The sequence below is a fragment of the Oryctolagus cuniculus genome, chromosome 4 (assembly GCF_051225735.1).
Source record: "Oryctolagus cuniculus isolate XC-2025 breed Fujian yellow rabbit chromosome 4, ASM5122573v1, whole genome shotgun sequence".
Taxonomy (NCBI): domain Eukaryota; kingdom Metazoa; phylum Chordata; class Mammalia; order Lagomorpha; family Leporidae; genus Oryctolagus; species Oryctolagus cuniculus.
Genome location: NC_142870.1, coordinates 54,445,233 through 54,466,950, shown reverse-complemented (window position 1 = coordinate 54,466,950; position 21,718 = coordinate 54,445,233). Strand labels below are relative to the sequence as shown.

Below are 21,718 nucleotides of genomic sequence, written 5' to 3'. Positions count from 1 at the left end.
GAACTTTTCTAACCATGAAATAAAACCACAAGGGCAAGAGTTCTCAAGGTATTCTTTCAAAACCGCAGGCAAGCTAATTGTACAGATTATGGAATGTACCATAAGTCATTCTTACTGAACCCCAAGGAGTGACTAACATCTCCTACAATAGGTGGGGTCTTAAGCCAACAAGGGCACTCTTTGACTATCATGTTGACAGATTTTGAGATATTTATGGACCTCACAGAAACGGAAATATGTACAATAAATTTAAGCCAGGTCACAAGAAATCAGTGTATTCATGCGGTATCCATAAAGGTTCCCTAAAGAAAATCTGGAGCTTTATTAAGGCCAAAAAAATGGCTTTCCTGATCCCAGAACTGCTTTCTTGGGACCAGAATTTTGAATGCCATGCTGGTGTTTAGGCCTTCAAAGCTGGCTCATGCCTCATATTTCCCTTTAGTAAGCCATCTTCAAGATGTTGCTGGGGCCAGCGCTGCAGCTCAATAGGCTAATCCTCCGCCTGCAGCGCCGGCACACCGGGTTCTAGTCCCGGTCGGGGTGCCGGATTCTGTCTTGGTTGCACCTCTTCCAGGCCAGCTCTCTGCTGTGGCCCAGGAGTGCAGTGGAGGATGGCCCAAGTACTTGGGCCCTGCACCCCATGGGAGACCAGGAGAAGCACCTGGCCCCTGCCTTAAGATCAGTGCAGTGCGCTGGCCACTGCAGCCATTGGAGGGTGAACCAATGGCAAAGGAAGACCTTTCTCTCTCTCTCTCTCACTGTCCACTCTGCCTGTCCAAAAAAAAAAAAAAAAAGTTGCTGGAAATGAGTAACTTCTCACTGACAGAAGAAACCAAAAGCTACTTAATAATTACCAGTGTTAAAATATAAAGTAGAAGGAGAGTAAGTTGTCTCATCTGTAATGATAACAATTGTTACTACCCTCCCCCAACGAATGTATAGAGGAATTCCTTTATGTTTTTGCTATATTGTAGTTGTAAATGCTTGCTTACGAGTTATAGGAGTAGATGGTGGTATTTACCTTTTACATGTGCAGCTTAGGTTAGTATATTAAACATAATAGTTCTATTCCATGAATCATATGCAGCACACTTTGCTCTGTGACATAACTTGGTAGTTTAATAATTGTATTCTTGGCTTGTTAGAAATAACATAATGGAGAATCAAGAGGTGGTTGTATTTTACAGTTCCTTTCTAAAGATTCAGTGGAATTAAAAATGCCTAGAAGCATGTTAATATGGAGGTACTTAGAAAAGTTCAAGAAAAATGGAATTTAAAAGATGCTTGGTGCATACTTTTTTTTAAAGATTTATTTTTATTTATTTGAATGACAGAGTTACCGAGAGAGGTAGAGACAGAGAGAGAGGTCTTCCATCCACTGGTTCACTCTTCAAATGGCCATGATAGCTGAAGCTGGGCCAATCCAAAGCCAGGAGCCTAGAGCTTTTTCTGTGTCTCCCATGTGGGTGCAGGGGTGCAAGGGCTTGGGCCATCCTCTGCTGCTTTCCCAGGCCATGGCAGAGAGCGAGATCAGAAGTGGAGCAGCCGAGACTCAAACTGACGCTCATATGGGATGCCAGCATTGCAGGCAGCAGCTTTATCCGATATATTTTTTAAAGATTTAATTATTTTAGGTGCATACTTTTTTGGAAATTCATGCATATGAGGTATCTTCAAAAAGTTCATGAAAAATGCCTATTATGAACAAACTATGCATGGATTTCAAACAAATTTTGAACTAAAATAAATGTATCTATCTAGTCCCGGTCGGGGCGCCGGATTCTGTCCCGGTTGCCCCTCTTCCAGGCCAGCCCTCTGCTGTGGCCAGGGAGTGCAGTGGAGGATGGCCCAGGTGCTTGGGCCCTGCACCCCATGGGAGACCAGGAAAAGCACCTGGCTCCTGGCTCCTGCCATCGGATCAGCGCGGTGCGCCGGCCGCAGCGCGCCGGCCGCGGCGGCCATTGGAGGGTGAACCAACGGCAAAGGAAGACCTTTCTCTCTGTCTCTCTCTCTCACTGTCCACTCTGCCTGTCCAAAAAAAAAAAAAAAAAAAAAAGTATCTTTTAACTCTATTTTCGAGAAATTTTGTGGAGTATGCTGTTACTTTCAGAAGCTTATGTAGCACTTTTGGGGAGATGGGGAGGCAATAACATAAGATTTGGACACAGCTCTAAAACAGTTACTTTCAACTGGAGACAGTTTTTTCTTGGGGGAGACAGTTAACCATATTTGGAGGCACTTTTTTGTCACACTGGAATATGCTAAATATCCTTCAGTGCACACAGTATAGTCCTTGCAATGAAGACTTACCAGCAAAAAATGTCAAAAGTGCTGCTGCTGAGAAGCTCTGCTTTAAAACAACTAAGAAAATAATTTACTTGCATGAAAGTATATAAAAAATTCACTTCTTAGAGAGCTTTTTGTGGTGTGCAGGCTTCAAGAGCCAACAGCTAAGATGCAAAGGCCACACTAGAAGATCTCTGCTCCAAACCATAGAATCTTCATGAGCTATTATCCCCTAAGTTCACACAAAGAGAAGGCCTTTCTACATAAAATAGATGAATGATAAAGAGTACTATGTACAATCAGATTCTTCTAAGTGGCTGTTCTTCAGAAACAAGATTAATTTCTGCCCATGAATATGACATTGCGTTTTCAAAGAATACCTTAGGCTTCCAAGGACATAAACTGGCCATTAGTATATCTTTTGCATAATAAGTTATTATATATATACATGTGTATGTATGTGTGTGTGTGTGTGTGTGTGTGAGAAATGCTTTATAAGAAAAGTGATCCACTATTTTCCATCTTTATTGCTGGGATAAACTTGAAAAAGTTAAGAGCAGCAAGACTAATGGATATAACACTGACTGTTAACAGTGCCTTCCTCATACATGATGCTCAATAGACATTTCTTGAATAAATAAATGAGGAATAATGGAAATATGTGACTCCTTCATCTTCTGCAAACACAGATCTAAAACTAGTTAATGTTTTCTAAACTAACTCTTTGGGACAGCAGTATTAGCTGATTTCAAAGGGATTGCTTTGGTAACCATGGCAATAAAATATACACATCTATCCCAAAATAGGGCCAAGTTAGAAAGTCCATTCATGCCCTATTAGGGTAATAAAGGACTGGTGAAACATTCCATATCTATTTGCACAATGCTTTTAGCTCCAATGCAAACAAAGAATTAGCTGATGTTGCTCAAAAAATGACATCAATTCTAATTATTTGATGAAACCAAAAACTGTCTTCCTTCTACCTAAACTGTCTCTTGCAATAGGAGACTAGGACATCAACTCTTCAAACCTTACCAGTTTCTGGGACCGGCAGGAGGAGTTTTAGGCTGGATTTCTCAAAAATGAGCTCCACAATTCACTTGTATATATTTATCATGCAGAGGAATACATTCAGATCATGAGCTGTACCTCAAACTATAAAACTGGAATTTTCCAGGAATGCCCAAAGGAATCTGTATTTTAACATTCCCTGAGTGATTTTTCAAATTCATGAAGGTTTGAGAAACCTATATATATTTCTCACCTAGACCTTTCAGGATAATGGCTATCTTGTTTCAGTAGAGGGAAGGAGTAACTGTTAAAAGAGGACTATTAATTTTGTGATATGTTTACTTTCTCGCAAGGTGGAGTTGCTCCTTCCATTTCCTCCAAACCAGTCTTCATCCGTTTCTCAAAACCTCATGTGCACTTCTGATAGTCACATCACCTATATTCATTATACTTTAACTAACAGAAAACAGGAGAAAAAGCTATATCTGCATCTATTTCATTCCATATGAGTTTTTCTTTTTAAATAATAAAGATATTAGATTGTGACACTGATTTTAAGGTTACTATAAGAGTAATGAGGCATAGAAATTATAAAATGGTAATAACCTCCTAAATCTGGGATTTGTCATGGTACTAATTTTTGTTCCAAAATGTGAATAAAGATATCTAATAATTTGGGAAATCAAATGATCTCAGATAAAACAATGGAAACTTACAATGAAGAGAAAATTACAGGATTTGGAAGACCATTCTGACTCTATACCATTACAAAGAGTTTTAACAACCAAAAATGATATTGGCTACATCTGTCAAAATATCAATAATGTACATTTTCACTGGAATGATAAAATATTGCAAGGTATTAAGCCACTGCCTGCGATGCTGACATCCCATATGAGTGCCAGTTCAAGTCCTGGCTGTTCCTCTTCCTCTTCTTCCTCCTCCTCCTCTTCCTTCTCCTCCTCCTCCTTCTTCTTCTTCTTTTTTTTTTTTTTAAAGCTTTATTTCTTTATCTGACAGACTTACAGAGTGAGAGGGAGAGACAGAAACAGAGATAAAGCAAGATCTTCCATCTGCTGGTTACTCACCAGATGGTCGCAATGGCAAGTGTTGGACCAAGAGCTACTTCCAGGTCCCCAACATGGGTAGCAGGGGACCAAGAACTTGAACCATCTTCTACTGCTTTTCCCAGGCCATTAGCAGGGAGCTTAATGGGAAGCGGAGCAGCCAGAACACAAACCAGGGCCCATATGGGATGCTGGCATTGCAGGTGTCAGCTTTATGACTATGCTACAATGCCAACCCCTGGCTGTTCCACTTCTGATCCAGCCATCTGTTAGTGTGCCTGGGAGCGCAGAGGAGGGTGGCTGCAGTGTTTGGGGGCCAACAGACTTAGATGGAGTTCCAGACTCCTGGCTTTAGCCTGGCCCAGCCCTGGCCATTGCAACCACCTGGGGAGTGAACCAGTGGATAGAAGATAATCTCTCTGTGTCTCTTCCTTTCTCTTTCTGTAACTCTGCTTTTCAAATCAATCTATCTTTTATAAAAAGCCCTCTTTTGACTATTCATGAGCTACAAAGTAAACTCTTCTACAAAGTGAAAATATAAACATCACTCCAACGCAACCAAGGATGTAAAGAACTTCAAAATACAACATTCATATAAACAGTTAACAAATATTTATTCAGCAACTATATGGTATTTAAAGATGGTCACAAGTTCACTGCCATTCATCCCATCAGAAGTGGCCACTATTTCCTAGTACTGAAATTTACATTTCAGGGTTCTCCAGACAAGATAATTAACAAATACATTCCTCAGTTTTACATATGGCAGACGGAACAGTGAATTCGCAGGAAGCATCATTCCTGTTCAAAGCCATGCAGTTTAAGGAGCGTTCAGGACACAGAATTTTAGAGGGGGAGGGATCTTAGAAATGATATAGTTTGGGATCCTTCAAAGTGAGGTCTGAGGGCCACCGAACTTTGAAATGCAGGCTTGGTAAAAATGAAGATTTCGGGAATCAAACTCAGTCTTCCAGAATCTTGATAAGCAAGGGCTATTAGCCTGAGAAGGAAAGATTAGCCTGAGAAGCTTGCAGAGTTTAAGGGTCTTATTTTAATGATAAGGAGAGTCAGAGACCCAAAGAGATAAGTTGCCCAAGGTTAAGGATCAACAGGTGAAGGTTTCTGGTTCAAGGCTGTTAACTACCATTATGGTATGACATTCTCCCCAAATTTATAAACTGTCTTCATAGATTAGTTATTACCAAGCAAGTATTATGCAGTTTTTCTGAGAACTTATATCATATTCTAGATATTGCTTCATTTAATTCTAGTATAATAAGGACAGAAGATGAAAAAAAAATAGTGAACAAAGATGAGAATATTAAGTAAAGAGGAAAAACTCAGACAAGAAGGAGAGAGAAATAAGGAACTAGCCTCTGGTTAGGATGACATAATATCTATATGTGTGAAGTTAAATCACGGTCTGAACAGAAGAGCCTTCAGTCTTCCTTCCACGCCTCTTGCCAAAACTATACACTTAGAAGAAAAAGGGCTGAGAGAAATTGGCCCTAAAAGTAACCTGAGGTTAATAAGGCCTTGCTTAATCCCATGGCCTTCCCCAAGTTCATCTTGAATGAGGAACCCAGTGGTTTTAGGAAAGGCTGCGCCTCCCTTAGGACCACTTCTGAACCTGACATCCTGGCAGCAGGGGCATGAGATGGGTAAAGGAAATGTCTAGCAGGACATCACACAAGGATCAGAGTTCGAGGAGCCACTCCCCAAATTCTACATCACTTCTACATACAAAGTTCCAAGTAAAGCAAAGAAACAACCTCGTGCTGCTCTGTATTTAAAAGTCTTTCTTACAACTCTTAATTTCAACAGCCTTATTGCTTCAACAAACTGAAGTTCTAAAAAAAATTAAACCCAATCTCTCATCTTGCTATCCTCATAACTATGTGACATTAGAATTTCATCCCCTTTCACATCCCCAGATTTACAAAGGCTTCTAACTTGTGTCTTTTACTTTTGATTATCAAGGAAAGAAATTATTTTAAGAAATATAATAAAGTTTCCAAGGAAAGAGAATTTTAAAAGGAAGATAAATTCTAAGAACAAATTATGGTCCTTCCTCATAAGCTTCCTAAAAAGAAGTGAAATCTCTACCTCATGATTGTAAACCTTTCTCTCCTGTAGGTGCAGGACACAGGGACCAGAACCAGACTGTGGCCTGCCTGTGGCAGTAATTGCCATGTTTGAGATAGCTGTGCCCATCTCATTAGGAATATGTTATCTGAGAAATAAGCAGGTTGCACTGATATGGCCTCTTTTAGCAAAAGCTAGCCAGGGAGTACTTGAGACTCCCTGGCCATTTCTGGGTTTGATCAGTTTCTAATTTAAACCCTGTACAGGAAATCCAGGTTTGCCCTCAAGGCAAACCAAAACAAAAAGAACTAACTAACATGGATGAATTAAAGAAATCATGAAAAAATAAAACAAGTTGAAATAGCTTTATATAAATATAGCTTTATAAAATTTTTTTATGAAAATGAAATTATAAAAAGAAAGACACTGAAGACCAAACTTGAAAAGGAAGATGTATTTCCAAAGCACAGTTTTTATGGTTATCAGAAAAGGAAAAAACTCAGTACTGCAATTTGCCAAACATACTGACTATAGAACAAATTTGCAAAAGGATTTTTGGAACATGATAAGAGATACCTAGAGAAAAGAACAGAGGAAGAGTTTGTATTTAAATTACATTTTGGAGTGGAAAAGGCCTCTGTAAAACAGAATTCAGAGAATAAGCTACTACAAAGGAAGAAGGCCCCTGTTTTTTTTGTTGTTGTTTTTTAATAAAGTCACAATACTGATATCTTGTTGGTTCTCAGAGTGCAGGGAGCAGATTCAGTAGCAGAAATCTTTGCTTGACTGCAGAGCAGCCTTGGGAAAGCTGCAAAGAGCTTTCCACAGTTAGTGCCTGGAGGGCCCAGGGGGGCTTTCAAATTTAGAGCTCTGGTACTCAACTGCAGGATAAACAGCTTGGATTCTTCTTTAATGACAACAGCATATCAGCTCCTTTTGAGGTTACAGCATACATAAACAGGATCTGCCTCACATTTTCCACTTGTGGAGGAGGCAAGGGGGGAAAAAGGCCCCCACAAACCTTTTACCGCAGTTAGCTGTGTAAGATGACTTGCTTTTACTTACATGCAAGACTGAAAAAAAGGAAGGCAAACCGCAGTGTGCAAAATGTCCCCAGAAAGGAAACAGGAAAACCATTACTTCCTCTGGATGTGAGAAAACCCATGGGCAATCAAAGGGGAGAGAGGTAATGAATGCTGAACTCCAGGGTCTTAAAAGGAAAGACACAGGGCTTAACAAGAGTTCTTAAGGTAAGTCTTCCAGGTGCCAAGATGCACAGAAGTATCAAATGGGAGGTCTTGTCCAGCATGTGCCCTGCTGTTGACCTGAACATTGGCTGTCACGTTAGCAGGGAGACCAGAAAGCTCTTTCCTGGTTTCCCTCGAGGTTGAGCACTGGCACTGAAAATTTCCTGGCCTTCTTTGAGAAGCCCTAACACACTGCACCAAATGAAGATATTTATTCATAGAATTCCCACTCTTGTACCCGTGTCCAAGTTCCTTATTTGGTTTTGAACTAAAGCTCTGAAGGGAAAAACCTAGAGATTTCTTTTTTATTTGTGATCTAAGCTGACAAATTTCCCTACGTCCCAATCTTTTCAACCCCAATGTTTTGCAGGAAGCTGTAGTTACTGCATTAGTATTTAAATGTACACTTAAGCGATATGAAAATTTGCTTAATTTTGCTGTCTCAGTTCAGCAATTCTTTTTTTTTTCTATAAGTGGCTTGATAGAGATTCTGTAGGTCATGCAGTCTCTATCACAACTCCATTTTACTATTAGGCAGAAAAGTAGTCACAAACAATACATAAACAAATGTGTGCTGAAGTTCCAATACAATTTTATTCATAAAAAAGAGAGTAGATGAGAACTGGCCCACATACTAAATTTGTGATGCTTGGTATTAGCTTTCCACTATTTGGAAACACAGTTATTAAAAAGTGGCAGGGAGGCTAAGCTGCTGTCTGCAGCACCGGCATCCCGTGTAGGTGCTGGTTCATGTCCGCTGCTCGACTTCCGATCCAGTTCCCTGCTAATGTGCCCAGGAAAAACAGTGGAGGATGGCCCAAGTGCTTGGGCTCTCATGAGAGACCTGGATAGAGACTTCTGCCTCCTGGCTTCAGCGTGGCCCTGGCTGGTCATTATGGCCATCTATGGGGTTAACCAGTGGATGGAAGACCTCTCTCTCTCTCACTCTCCTCTCTCTGTAACTATCTTTTAAATAAATGAGCAAATCTTACAAAAAAAAAAAATGGCAAGTAGATTATATTAAAAAAAAGATAGTTTCCATCTTATTATGAGCATACAAGTAATTTTATTTTGCTTCTGATATGATTCAAATTACCTGTTAATTAAATTGATCAAAAATAATTTAAAAAGTGCTAATCAAACATGAAACCATCATTATTCTCCCTACTCAGAAAAAAGTAGCTTCATTTTCTCCCCCCAAAATTTATTTATTTATTTGAAAGAGTTACATGGAGAGAGGGAGAGACAGAGAGAGATCTTCCATCCACTGGTTTACTCCCTTCAACCAGGTCTCCAACATGGGTAGGTAGCAAGGGCCCCAACACTTATGCCATCTTCTGCTGTTTTTTCAGGCCGTTAGCAGGGAGTTGGATCAGAAGTGGAGTAGCTGGGACTTAAACTGGTGCCCGTATGGGATGCTGGCAACACAAGCAGCAGCTTTACCTGCCACGCTACAATACCAGACTCAGAAAAAAGTAGCTTCAATGTCCACTTGTTCTGGTGGTTTTCAGCGAGAAGTTGGAGGAAGTGGGGTAGGTCATTTATGGAAGAAGGAGTGGATTATTTCTCTGATTAAATATAACATGGATCCCTAGAGTTTGAGAAAATTTATTTTTTGGCAAACTGTCCAAAATAAATGATGACACATTACCAGGTGGAGTCAGACACTTCTTCTATCTTGTATTTATGGAACACAGCAAAAAATTTTTAATTGTTACAATTACCAGCTGGGAAGTACAGTGGGAGAGGGATGGTTGGTTGGATGACAGCTGAACTACTGGAACTGAATACCAGAGAAGGTATCACAACTTTACAACAAAAACTGGCAGCCATATGGGATGCTGATGCTGCAGACAGCAGCTTAACATGCTGCACCATAGCACTGGCCATGGTTAAGGTACATGATCATTGAAAACACTGAGTTGATGAAGTCAGTCATGGGAGAAAATCAGAGAACAATTAATTAGGACCACAGGCAGGAGAAATGACAGGAAATAAGTCAGAGATAACTGTTAGGACTTGAATTCCAAGCTCGAGTCATGGAGAATTCTCAGAGCCATGAAAGTTTGAGTCTAGACTTGGAAATGCAGAGAAGCAACTGGAACAGGTCCCTGTTGAGAAAATAGCCCATTCATTTTCCAGCTGAATAATCCACAGGTTGGGAAAATGGAGTTGAAAAATCTTAGGACATGAGATATGGGAGAGCCAAGAGCCGTAGCCCTTTAGAGCTTACTGTCCAGGGCTTTGCCCTGAGATACACAGCACATAACACTCAAGAGGATGATCCAAAGACGACAGGTTTAGCCTAATATGTGCTAATTAGAAGAGACTGGGATAGGCGCGCGCGAGGGGCTGGCTCGCAGACCGCTGGCACAGCAGGACTCATATTTTGGCTACATTATAATGAGTGACACTGGGACATCAGATGTCATTGGGCGAAGAGTTGAAGTTAATGGAGAACTTGCAACAGTGCGTTTTTCTGGCATTGTTCCTCCTGTGGCAGGACTCTGGTTAGGAGTAGAATGGGACAACCCCGAAAGAGGAAAACATGATGGGAGCCATGAAGGGACTGTGTATTTTAAATGCAGGCACCCAACAGGAGGCTCTTTTATTCGTCCAAACAAGGTGAATTTTGGAATAGACTTTCTTACTGCAGTTAAGAACCGCTATATATTAGAAGATGGACCAGAAGAAGATGGAAAAGAGCAAGTTGTTGTAATTGGAAATAAACCTGTGGAAACTATTGGTTTTGACTCTGTTATAAAACAGCAAAGTGAGCTGAGCAAGTTGCAAGACATTTCTCTGAGAAGCTGTGCAGTAAGTGGTGCTGGTGACAAAGGAGGAATCGCCAAAGCATGTCCTAATATTAGGAAAATAGATTTGTCAAAAAACTTGCTGTCGTCGTGGGAAGAAGTGATATGCATTGCTGACCAACTCCAGCACCTGGAAGTTCTCAATCTCAGTGAAAATAAACTCAAATTCCCTTCGGTTTCACCACCTCTAACGGGGACATTCTCTTCGCTGAAGGTGTTAGTCCTTAATCGAACAGGGATAACATGGGCTGAGGTGCTCCAGTGTGCCTCTGCGTGGCCCGTGCTGGAGGAGCTCTACCTGGAGTCTGACAATATTTGCATTTCAGAAAGGTCTACAGATGTTCTACAGATGGTCAAGTTATTAGACCTTTCCTCTAATCAATCAATTGATGAGAATCAGCTGTTTCTGATAGCATATCTGCCCAGATTAGAACAACTGATCCTTTCTAACACTGGGATTTCTTCCATCCATTTTCCGGATGCTGAAATTGGGTGCAAAACATCTATGTTCCCGTCGTTGCAGTACCTTGTAGTAAACGACAACCGGATATCCCAATGGTCGTTTATCAATGAGCTCGAGAAGTTACAGAGGCTGCAGGCCTTGTCCTGTCTGAGGAACCCCCTGACGGCCGCAAGCCCAGACAGCAAAGAAGCGCAGACCACACGGCAGCTCATCATCGCCAAGATTGGTCAGCTGAAGACCCTGAACAAATGCGAGGTCCTGCCGGAGGAGAGGCGTGGAGCCGAGCTCGACTACCGGAAGGCTTTCGGAAGTGACTGGAAGAAGGCTGGTGGGCATCAGGATCCGGACAAAAACAGGCCCAGTGAAGACTTCCTCGCCGCGCACCCCAGGTTCCAGTTACTCTGCCTTAAATATGGTGCACCTGAGGATGCGGAATTCCAGATACAACAACCATTTATGCTCAAAAACCAGCTGCTAAACTCCATGACAGTTCAAAAGGTGAAAGGACTGCTGTCACGTCTTCTCAAAGTTCCTGTGTCATAACTTCAGCTGTCCTATGAAAGTCCCAAAATGCCGGGCAGAGAAATTATACTAGAAAATGACCTACAGTCACTGCAGTTTTATTCTGTGGAAAGTGGAGACTGTCTATTAGTGCGATGGTAACACCAACAAATACAATTTAGAGACTAAACTGTGTATCATGACCAGGGTTCACTGGAAATAAATGATTCAGGTAAAACAAAGGATGTATGTTTTGTTGGGAGGAAACTATTTCTAGGGTTTGTATATAATACCATAATAAAGGTTTTCTGATCTTCAAAAAAAAAAAAATATATGTGCTAATTAGTTTACCACAGGGATAAATGATCCTACGAATCTCTGTAGGTAGAAGTCTTCTAAATTCAGTATCAGTATATGGGTTGAGACATCAAATAATAAAAATGGAATTAGCACAAAGTCTTCATGAGGACACTTTGTTGATGGATCATTGGTTCACACCTGGAGAATAATTATTGCTGGATGTCCAAAGAGTGTAAATCTTGAGACCTCTAATTATATAGTCAGGTTGAAAATTGTCACAGTGATTCTCTTCAAGGAGGAAATCAAGGGTCAGATGGAGATGACAGGAAGAGAGACCAGTGCAGAGAATAGAGTTGAAGCTAGGAGGAAAAAGAGGTAAGGATCCGTTTGGAAGGATCAGTCTTAGACAGGAAAGGGCAGTTTTGGAGCAGAGTGAGAGAAAGGCCTGGCATGGAACAGTAAGTGCTTCTAGCATTGGCCCCAGGAAATCAAAACACAAGCCTTGACTATGACTGGAACCAGCCGCATGGAAGACTTATGCCCTTAGGTTTTTAAGAACTTCCTCTATCCTCTCTTCCACGGGAGTTTCAGTGAATGCTTTGAAGCTCAGGCAGGCTCAGGAGAGGAAGTCCTCTCTCTGATTGCCCTGCCTCAACTGCCAGGCTACAGCAAGATGTGAGGTGACATTTTGAGCAGGAAACCAAGTATTAATGAGGCAGTTCCACCCAGGGAAATTCTTTTCCTTTCCTCTTGATCTCTATGTTTCTCTGCGATACCCAGCAAATGCAGGCTCTTAAGAGATGGAGTGGGTGAAAGAAAATCAGGATAAAGCCATTATTTTTCTCCTTGTCATCAGCGTATATTGTGATATGTCTGAAATGGCACAACTATAGGGACCCACTATATAAGGGAAATTAGGAAATGCTAATACACCCTGTCCCCCCTCCCCCAAATGAGTAGCTGCTCTTTAAAACTAACAAAAGAAATCCTTTTCTTTTGTACAATTTTTTAAAATCTATATAACTGAATAACAGAGCAGAACAAAAAAAGGAATTATATAGAAGAGAGCATAATAAGTAAAATCATACATGGTGAAAACCACACTATTAGTGATATTAATTCTTCACTCATGGGCAATTTTTGATGGGTTGCGGCAGCATCTTATTATAACCTCATACATTCTTTTAAAGGAGCATAAGATTAATCTGTGAACTTTAAAAATGTACTTAGGTTTCAGTGTACTTAGGCTAAAGCTTAAACTGGTTGGACCAGTAAGAAACATTATTTAAAGCTCTAGTCCTAAGAAACAGCAGAGTACTCAAAAGCAACACTAATGTGAAAAAACATTTTTATTCCATTGGTTAGGAGAGGCCAAACAATTATTTCAGATGTGTCTTATCAGTTCATTCTGATCACATTCTTACAGTATTAAGGTGATCAACTCCCCCTAAAAACTAGTGAGGAAGAACAATTGAAGACCACCTCCCATAACCAAATCTAATTGCAATGACCATTCTAAGAGCAACATTCATTGTTTCTCACATTAATGGGACTCAGATCTGTGCTCTGGTCATAATACGCAAGAGCAAAAGCATTTAGTGTCAGCCATTTGGTAATAATTATCCAAACCCATGGTCTTTTTTTCTGTATACATTATGGCACTGCCATGTGTGTATCCATAATCAAATGCTGTTAATTTTTAATGTGTGAGTTTTCTCTTTGAGGATCAAATGAGTCATGAATTATGAGGATCAAAAGAGTTAAGAATTATGTGTGAAATGAGAAGAAAAAAATGAGAAAAAAGTCTCCCAAAGTACGATAGACCTGAGCTGCCCTGTCACACCAGATTTTTTACTTAAGTCTGTCAAAATGAGCTGGACAGCTTTCGAGTTTGTATCTCATGTCCAGGGCAAACAGCAACTCCCTCTCTTACGGCAAATCCACTATTTCTGCTTACGTCTTCACAAATGGATGGGCTCTCCACTCTGCCCCCGTTTCTATGCCAAATTCCAAAATTTCTGGCAGAAAAGAGATCTGTCAAAACAGGTTAGTTGTATTTTTATTGGTTCCTCCAGACCATGACGACATTTCCTGATAGGCAATGCCAGGAAACTATTAATGTCTGAAAAAGCAGTGAATGTTCTTATGAGCACAAACTCTCTGGTGCCCCAGGAGACTGCTGCCTGAAGGAACCCCCACCAGTCTTCAGAATGTGACACAGATTCAACGTGCTGCTGTGTCAGAACTCTAAAACACCACTACCAGAAAAGAGGAAAGTGTCTTTCCCCAAAGAAATTTCTGCAACATACAACAGGTTGTTTCCTCCCTTTCTCTCCCACACATGCTTGCCCAGGGCAGAGGAGTGGGGCATTAGCTGGGCAACTAATGGCTGGATCAGTTGAGGCTGCTGCACAAATTAGGTAATGCATTCAAGTAGTTAATGGATCCTTCCCCAAGCAAAGGCAGTAAAAATGTCTACACTTGGATGAGGAGGGTATGGCCTTCCGAGCAAATGGAAGAAAGGATCCATTTTAACATCCAGGTGCAGAAGCAGAAGTGCACTTTTTAAAAGGTGCTCAGTGATTCCACTAATGCTAGAAGTGCATTCTGCCAATGTGCACCCTGTGAACACTTGCACAGCTGATCTTAAAGGAAGAAGGAGCTTTACAGAAGATGTGAAACTAAATGGAACAAAACTTGGTTGAGGCACTGGACCTTTAGGAAACTTTCAAGGGTGTCAACTGATATATTATTAAGTGCCCAAATCATGTGGCTATTTGCTAATGTTATAACTGGGTTTGTGGAGCAGAAAAGCAGCTCCCTGCACTGTCATATCCTTCTATTTCACAGCGCCACCTGCTGGGTGACAATGAGCTGAACTGTCACTTCTTGAACTGATATCTAAAAATTCACAAAAAGAAACGGCTTTACTTTTTCCACTGTACAGAGAATACTGAGAAACAGTGTTCTCTATGGTGGCATTTTCACGGTGGCAGGGTATAGTTCTGTTCATCTTTTCTGCTGCCCTATCCACTCACATTCCAGTGATGACTGTGTCCTTTGAAATGTCCAAACAGGAAAGAGAAGCATTAAAACCAAGAACATAATATATGTTTGTTGCAAGTTAACTGATGTTAGGTCACAGAAATCACGACCTTTAAAAGCTGGATGGTTTCCTCATAATCTTTAAAGAGACCTCTAGGAGCTGGTTCAGCGGCGTAGTGGGTAAAGCTGCCGTCTGCAGTGCCAGTATCCCATATGGGTGCCGGTTCGAGTCATGGCTGCTCCACCTCCTATCCAGCTCTCCGATATGACCTGGGAAAGCAACAGAAGATGGCCCAAGTCCTTGGGCTCCTGCACCCATGTGGGAGACCCAGAAGAAGATCCTGGCTCCTGGCTTCGGATTGGCGAAGCCCCGGCCATTGCAGCCAAGTGGGGAGTGAACCAGTGGATGAAAGATCTCTCTCTCTCTCTCTCTCTCTCTCTGCCTCTCCTTCTCTCTCTGTGTAACTCTGACTTTCAAATAAATAAATAAATCTTTAGAAGAAAGAGGGTCGGCGCCGCGGCTCAATAGGCTAATCCTCCGCCTTGCGGCGCTAGCACACTGGGTTCTAGTCCTGGTCGGGGTGCCCGATTCTGTCCCGGTTGCCCCTCTTCCAGGCCAGCTCTCTGCTGTGGCCTGGGAGTGCAGTGGAGGATGGCCCAAGTGCTTGGGTCCTGCCCCACCTGGCAGGTTATCCAGTAGAAGGGGCAGGGCAGGATGCAAATACAGGGCTGCCCCTGAAACGTTATCAGGATGACTTTGAGATGCATATGCTGGACTTAAATGTCTCCTTAGGCCTTTGTCACACACACATAAGCTCATACCTGACTTCCTACCTAATACATTCATGCATCATGCATCCATTAATCATCTTTTTATTCCCCTATATGCTGTCTCCCCATCCATCATCAATTTGGGTTTATGAAAAGTTACAAAGTTGACTTACAGGTAATTTACACTCCCAACACCAGTGCACAAGAGCACCTATTTCCCTGCACCTTTGTTAATATCGGATATGATCATTAAAAATATTTGCCAATTTGGTAGGCACAAACTGGTAATTCTCCAATCAAATATGCATTTCTAGTTGTCTTATATTTTTACATATGCTCCATGTAATCTACAATTTTACGAAGCAGTTATTCTTAAATTCCTTCATTGGTGGTAGATTCAGGTCAGTTTAACTATAGGGCTTATATTCCTTTCAGTAATCCTCCCTGTTCCCCTCCCATGAGAGTTTTGTATTGTGCTGTAAAGAGTCTTGAAAGACTCCTTGGGGGTACCTCATGTCTTCAGGATATGGAGTGACTCAAGAGCATGGGGAGTCCGGTGGGGCCAGCTTTGATTGTGCTTCTCTATTGTACTGGACCCAGTGTTCTCCTGGGTGGCCAATAAAGCCTCTGAATGTTAGCCTCCTGTGGCTCTAGGTTTGGTTAGAGTCCACAATGACTACTTCAGACTACTGCAGGGTATACGCATCACCTATGCAGTGGGCACAGTTTTTAAACTAGTTCACCATAGATCATTAAATAGCAAAAACCAGGATACTACTGAAACTTGGATAGCCTATATAATCCTGTGAATTTTACTTTCCCCCCTTCTCTCCTTAGTGCAGGAGACCCCTTTCTGCCAAGGGTCATTTGTATATTTATAACATCACTAGTAGGTCATACAAAATTACCCACTTAAAAATTAACCTGCTATAGATGACTGAATTTTCAGTTCCACCTTAGCAGGGGCAGACCAAATAATTTCATGGGTCTTATATAGCCCATGGGCTGGATGTTCCCCACCCCTGCAAATGGCTAAAATACAGCCATTAAGAAATCCAGTATTTGAATATCATATATGCAAAGTTCAGATGACCTGATATCATTTTAAATGAAGTGACTTTAGGCCAGACTTCACTTAAAAATTACAGTGTTCAGTTATGTACACTAGTGGAGAAATGGGACCAGTCAGGCCTAGGAACTTGACAAAATGCTAACACATCAACCCTTACCAGGCAGATGTGGTTACTGCTTTCTGAGGTCTGAGTTTCTGTAACTCTACCTGACCCACAGGAGCCAGAATAAACTTGTGAAAAAACTGAGAAGGGGCAAGAAGAGAGGGAAAGTGTCAAAATATTTCAGTCTGAAGAAGGATCCTCTAGATGTCAATTTTAAGTACTAGAAATTTCTGTTTTGGGGCTGGTGTTGTGGGATAGCAGGTTAAGCTTCCACCTGAAGCCCCAGCATCTCATATGGGCAAGAGTTTGGGTCCTGGCTGCTCTACTTTCAACGTAGCTTCCTACTATTGTGCCTAGAAAAGCAGTGGAAGATGGCCCAAGTGCCTGAGCCCCTGTACCCACATGGGAGACCTGGAAGAAGCTCCAGTCTCCTGGTTTCAGCTTGACTCTGCCCTGGTCATTGTGGCCATTTGGACAGTGAACTAGTAGATGGAAGATTTCTCTCTCTGTCTCTTTCTAATTCTGGATTTCAAGTAAGTAAACAAATCTTAAAAAATTTTTTTTTCTGTTTCATAGATGAGATCTAGAAACGTAAGCATTGGCAAGGCTTCTGAGACACTAAGTGCCTGGTGCCCTGGGTGTGTGCATCTCAGGGGTCCTGTGATGGTGAACTAACCACAGTGCACTTCTCATCTTCTAGATGTAAAGCACACTGCAGAGAGAAATCTTTGTGGGACATCTGAACATGACATACATTTTCTTGAAACGGGGTATCTGGGGAGAAAAGGATGAATGATTGACTGTAAATATAGTCACAATATCTTTCAACTATGATCCAGAATTTCTGGTCCCTGAGTGGTTTAAGAAGTACAGCCTTCCACATTACCCTTCCTTTAATCACCATTGTCCACAACATCACCATTCAAACCCTGTATTTAGTCTGTTTTCAATCTCACCACATGGCAAATGACTGCCTGCATGAACAAAACAACTCAGCTCTATGTGAATTCTTTGCAATTGGGACCCCTGGAGAGAGAAAGAAGTGTAATTGCCATCTGAAACATACAGACTTTTCTGTAAGTGGTTTTAAAAATGAGTAATTGACTCATTAAAAGAGAAAAAAAAAAACCCACAAAGAGCTGCAGGAGGTATTTCTGAATCTTGCAGACACAGTAAAGCAAAATCATGATACTTCTGTCATCTCTTAGTTATCAGATACCTCAGTTTGAGTTCAGTCAGTGACAAGTGGGCCGAATAAAACAGTAAAGACTGTTTACTGTCATATCCCTTATAGCAGTAGTTCTCAAACTTTAGTGTGCATTAGAATCATATGCAGGGTATATATTTTACTTATTTATCTATTCTTTTGTAAAAAATTAAGATTTATTTGTTTGAAAGGCAGAATGAGAAAGAGAGAGAGAGAGAGAGAGATTGATTTCTATCTCTTAGTTCATTCCCCACATGCCAGCCACATCTTTAGGACTTTTAAAAACACAAATTGCTCGACTCCAACTCCAGAGTTTGTTTCAGTTCCAGGGTAGGACCTGACAATATGCATATTTAACAAGTCTCCAGCCGATATTACTGGTCCAGGAACTTCATTTTGAGCCCCACTACCTGACAGCACAGGACCCAGAACCTGGCAAATGGTAGCTGGCTAATAAACACTGACTGACTGAATTGAATTCACATTAAAAAATGGTATGTTTCCTTCCCCACCCCAAATCTAAATATGAACTGATATGCTGATAGACTGATTTATGTCAACTGATCATTTCATGATGATAAAACAGCCTTGTGGCAGTGGGTTAGGCCATAGCTGCAAGGCCAGCATCCCATTTTGAGTGCTGGGTCGAGTTCTGGCTGTTCCAGTTTCAATTTAATTCCCTGCTAATGTGCCTGGGGAGGCACCAGAAGATGGCCCAAGTGCTTGGACCCCTGCTACCTATATGGGAAATCCGAATGGAATTTCACCTTTCTGATTTTGGACGGGGCCAGCCCTGGCTGTTGCAGCCATGTGGGGAGTGAATCAACAAATGGAAGATCTCTGTCTCTGTCACTTTTTCAAATAAATAAAAAAATCTTTTTTTAAAAAAGTGTCATTTACACCTCAGCATGACAATAGTGACAACTGTGGGGCACTATGTCAGTGGGAAAATGGTTAAAGTATTTTTTTTTAAGTCAAGTAGAAAGAGATGACAAATAGAAAGCCAAGAAAAAAGTCTTAGGGGAATGGCTGGCAACCATTTCTAGGATGACACAGCAGAAAGCAGAGAGAGGCACACAGATGATGCGTGGTCTGACAGAAATGAGACTGAATCTAGTATGCCATAAGGCTAGCAGTATGACTTCCAGCAAATTATTTATAATGTGTCTGATGCTCCACTTCTTCTCCTGTGATTTCAATAAAAATGACTACCATGAGTATTGAAGTGGCCTTGGAACTGCAGGTTAGAGCAATTGTTCTCAAACTACAGCAGCCATAAAATTTATTTGGATGTTAATATTGAAATGTAGGAGCTTATTAAAACACAGATTGCTGGGTTGAACCCACAGATTCATATTCAGTATATTTTTAAAGCAGCCTGAGAATCTGCCTTTCTGATGCCAAAGCAGCCAGTTCTCAGATTACACTGAGTAGCAGTGAGGCAGGAGTCTATATCTCATTACTGCTCAACCATCACAGCAAGTAGATTGCTCAATGTGTATATTATATAACTTTCTGTACTGTGTCTTATGGTGTAGTCACTTCAACTCACGATTTTCAATCCTACTTGCGTCAAACCTAAAGTGAGAACTCTTATTCCTCCTTACATCATACATAATGATTAGCATAATATATTGCTATGCAAACATCTGTGTGTGTAATGGATGTTGGTAGATAAATATATTACACAGGCAGCACCAGGAATACATATTTGCTTATTTAGATTTTTGTTGCTCAACTCTCTGCCTTCTACCAATCTATTTACTGTGTGAAAATTCAACTGCTTTACATACTCCTGTAAACACCCTATCTTCTCATATCTTCTGAGGTCCTAGGGGTTAGGACTTCAACACAGGCATTTTAGGGGGCACAATTCAGCCCCTAAGAACCATAGTTCTTATTTTATACAGATTTATAAGAAAGTTCTGTTACTCTTCTTTATGACCCTGAATCTGTTCTGAGGAATCTACAGAACTTACTGGTGGGATCTCTTCATCTCAAAATTGTTGGCCTTCCTACCAGATCTTCGGTGAGCAAATGAAATTTGTCTCCCTGAGAAACTCACAATTCCTTGATGTCTCCATTATTGGACATGTTTTCCAAAGGCTTAGATGAATAACACTAAGCCCTTGTTGGTGGATGAGGTTGTAGTTTGACGGGAGCCTTAAACTCAGGTGGATGCTACTCTTACTCTTGTAAGTTGTGTTGGGTCCCACAGTGCATGCCACTGAACCTCTCAGTGTTCTTGAAGTAGTATAAAAATACTGTTGATTATTTGTGACTAACTATGTCTAAAATCCGACTTAGGGTTTTATTTGAGCTGTCACTCTTTGTGAACTTAATTACTTGCTATGTTTAAAACATGATTGCTGTATAAACACAGGAAAGATTTCTCAGCAGATGCACATTTTAAGTGGTCTTATTTGTTGGTACTATGTTATGGACTGCAGTGGAAGTCCAGTTATTTGACACTGTTAGGACCTGTTTTCTTCTTTTTGATAGGTAGAGAAAGTAAGGAATCATATTTAAAAAGATGATAGAATTACAAAGCAGCTTATTTTAATAAATGACATAGAAATTGCTAAAAAAAAAAAAAGAAAATTCAACTGCTAAGTTTCTTCAAAAAAGAGCTGTTCGGGAAAATGAGTTTTATGTGGTAGATGTCAACATGGAACTTATTAAAAGTATTCGTATGTATGAATACGATTTGCTAACATACCCTCAATGAAGCTGAGGTTACAGAAAACCAGCAAGTGGAACTCACAAGTTCCATGAGGACCAGAAGCATTTTCCAAGCCCTTTGCCAGAGTTTGCCTGCCTCCACTCCAGGGCCTTCTATCCCCTAGTGAGCCAAAGGGCCTTTATGTTCTCTGCATCTGATATTATATAGCATTTATCAAAGCATAAAGAATGAAAACCAGTAGTGCCATAAATTATGCCACAATGCTGGCAAACACAAACCAGTCTCACACCTGATGAGTGGCTTTCATGTTTTGAAAAAAAAAAAAAAAATATATGGTAGTCAGAAAAAGATAGGCAGTGGGACTAGGAGCCTGTGACAAATTGGTCCTTTAAGATACACAGGAAATACTCAGAGGTTTTGTCTATTTAGTAAGTTAAACTGCAAAGCAGAAGCTCATGAAATGTTTACTTTGAAACATCCTCCTCCTTCCAAACCCACTATATCTCAAATACATCCCCAGAAGGAAAGAGAGTCCTTTAAAGTATATAGTGAACCTCACATTCACTTTCAAGATCACTACTCTTCTTGAATCTCTCAAGTCAGGGATGATGGGGGGCGGGGGAAGCAAAGCAAGGGCATGCCCACCTGCTTCTGGAGCCTCCAGGTTTTGACAGCAGAGCCCAGAAGCAACTTTTACAATGGGAATCATGAACAGTCTGTATTGCCGAAATGGTTTTGGTTGACAGGACCTTGCTAGTCTTGGGGTTAAATAAGTACAGAGAATTTTAACATCTGATTAGGTTTTCCTCCATACTTCTAAACCACAACAAATTAATTCATCTGTTTAGTGGAGCACTCTTCATAGAGGGATGAAATGTGATGCTTTGGAAAATTAGTTTTCCTCTGAGCCTGCAAGTCCAGAGTTTTGATAAAGTGATATGCAGGTTAACTTCTTTTCTCGTGACCCTGCAAACTATGGAAACACAAACAAAAAAAAAAACCCAAACTCTCCCCTCCCCAAACCTAGTTAAACAGTTTAAAATCTTTTCAAAGTAAAACCAAGT

General features: G+C 40.9%; 2 protein-coding genes and 1 pseudogene across 22 annotated transcripts in view; 2 read left to right on the top strand and 1 right to left on the bottom strand.

Annotated features, from left to right (window-relative positions):
* The window catches only part of CMSS1 (cms1 ribosomal small subunit homolog), a 406,733-nt gene that overhangs the window by 126,429 nt on the left and 258,586 nt on the right, over nt 1–21,718 (bottom strand). The window lies entirely within an intron of this gene.
* Nucleotides 1–21,718, top strand: part of FILIP1L (filamin A interacting protein 1 like) — a 299,608-nt gene that overhangs the window by 32,380 nt on the left and 245,510 nt on the right. The window lies entirely within an intron of this gene.
* Nucleotides 1,554–11,803, top strand: LOC149126976 (tubulin-specific chaperone E pseudogene; annotated as a pseudogene). The gene has a single exon (XR_016233066.1). The product of XR_016233066.1 is annotated as a tubulin-specific chaperone E pseudogene (transcript).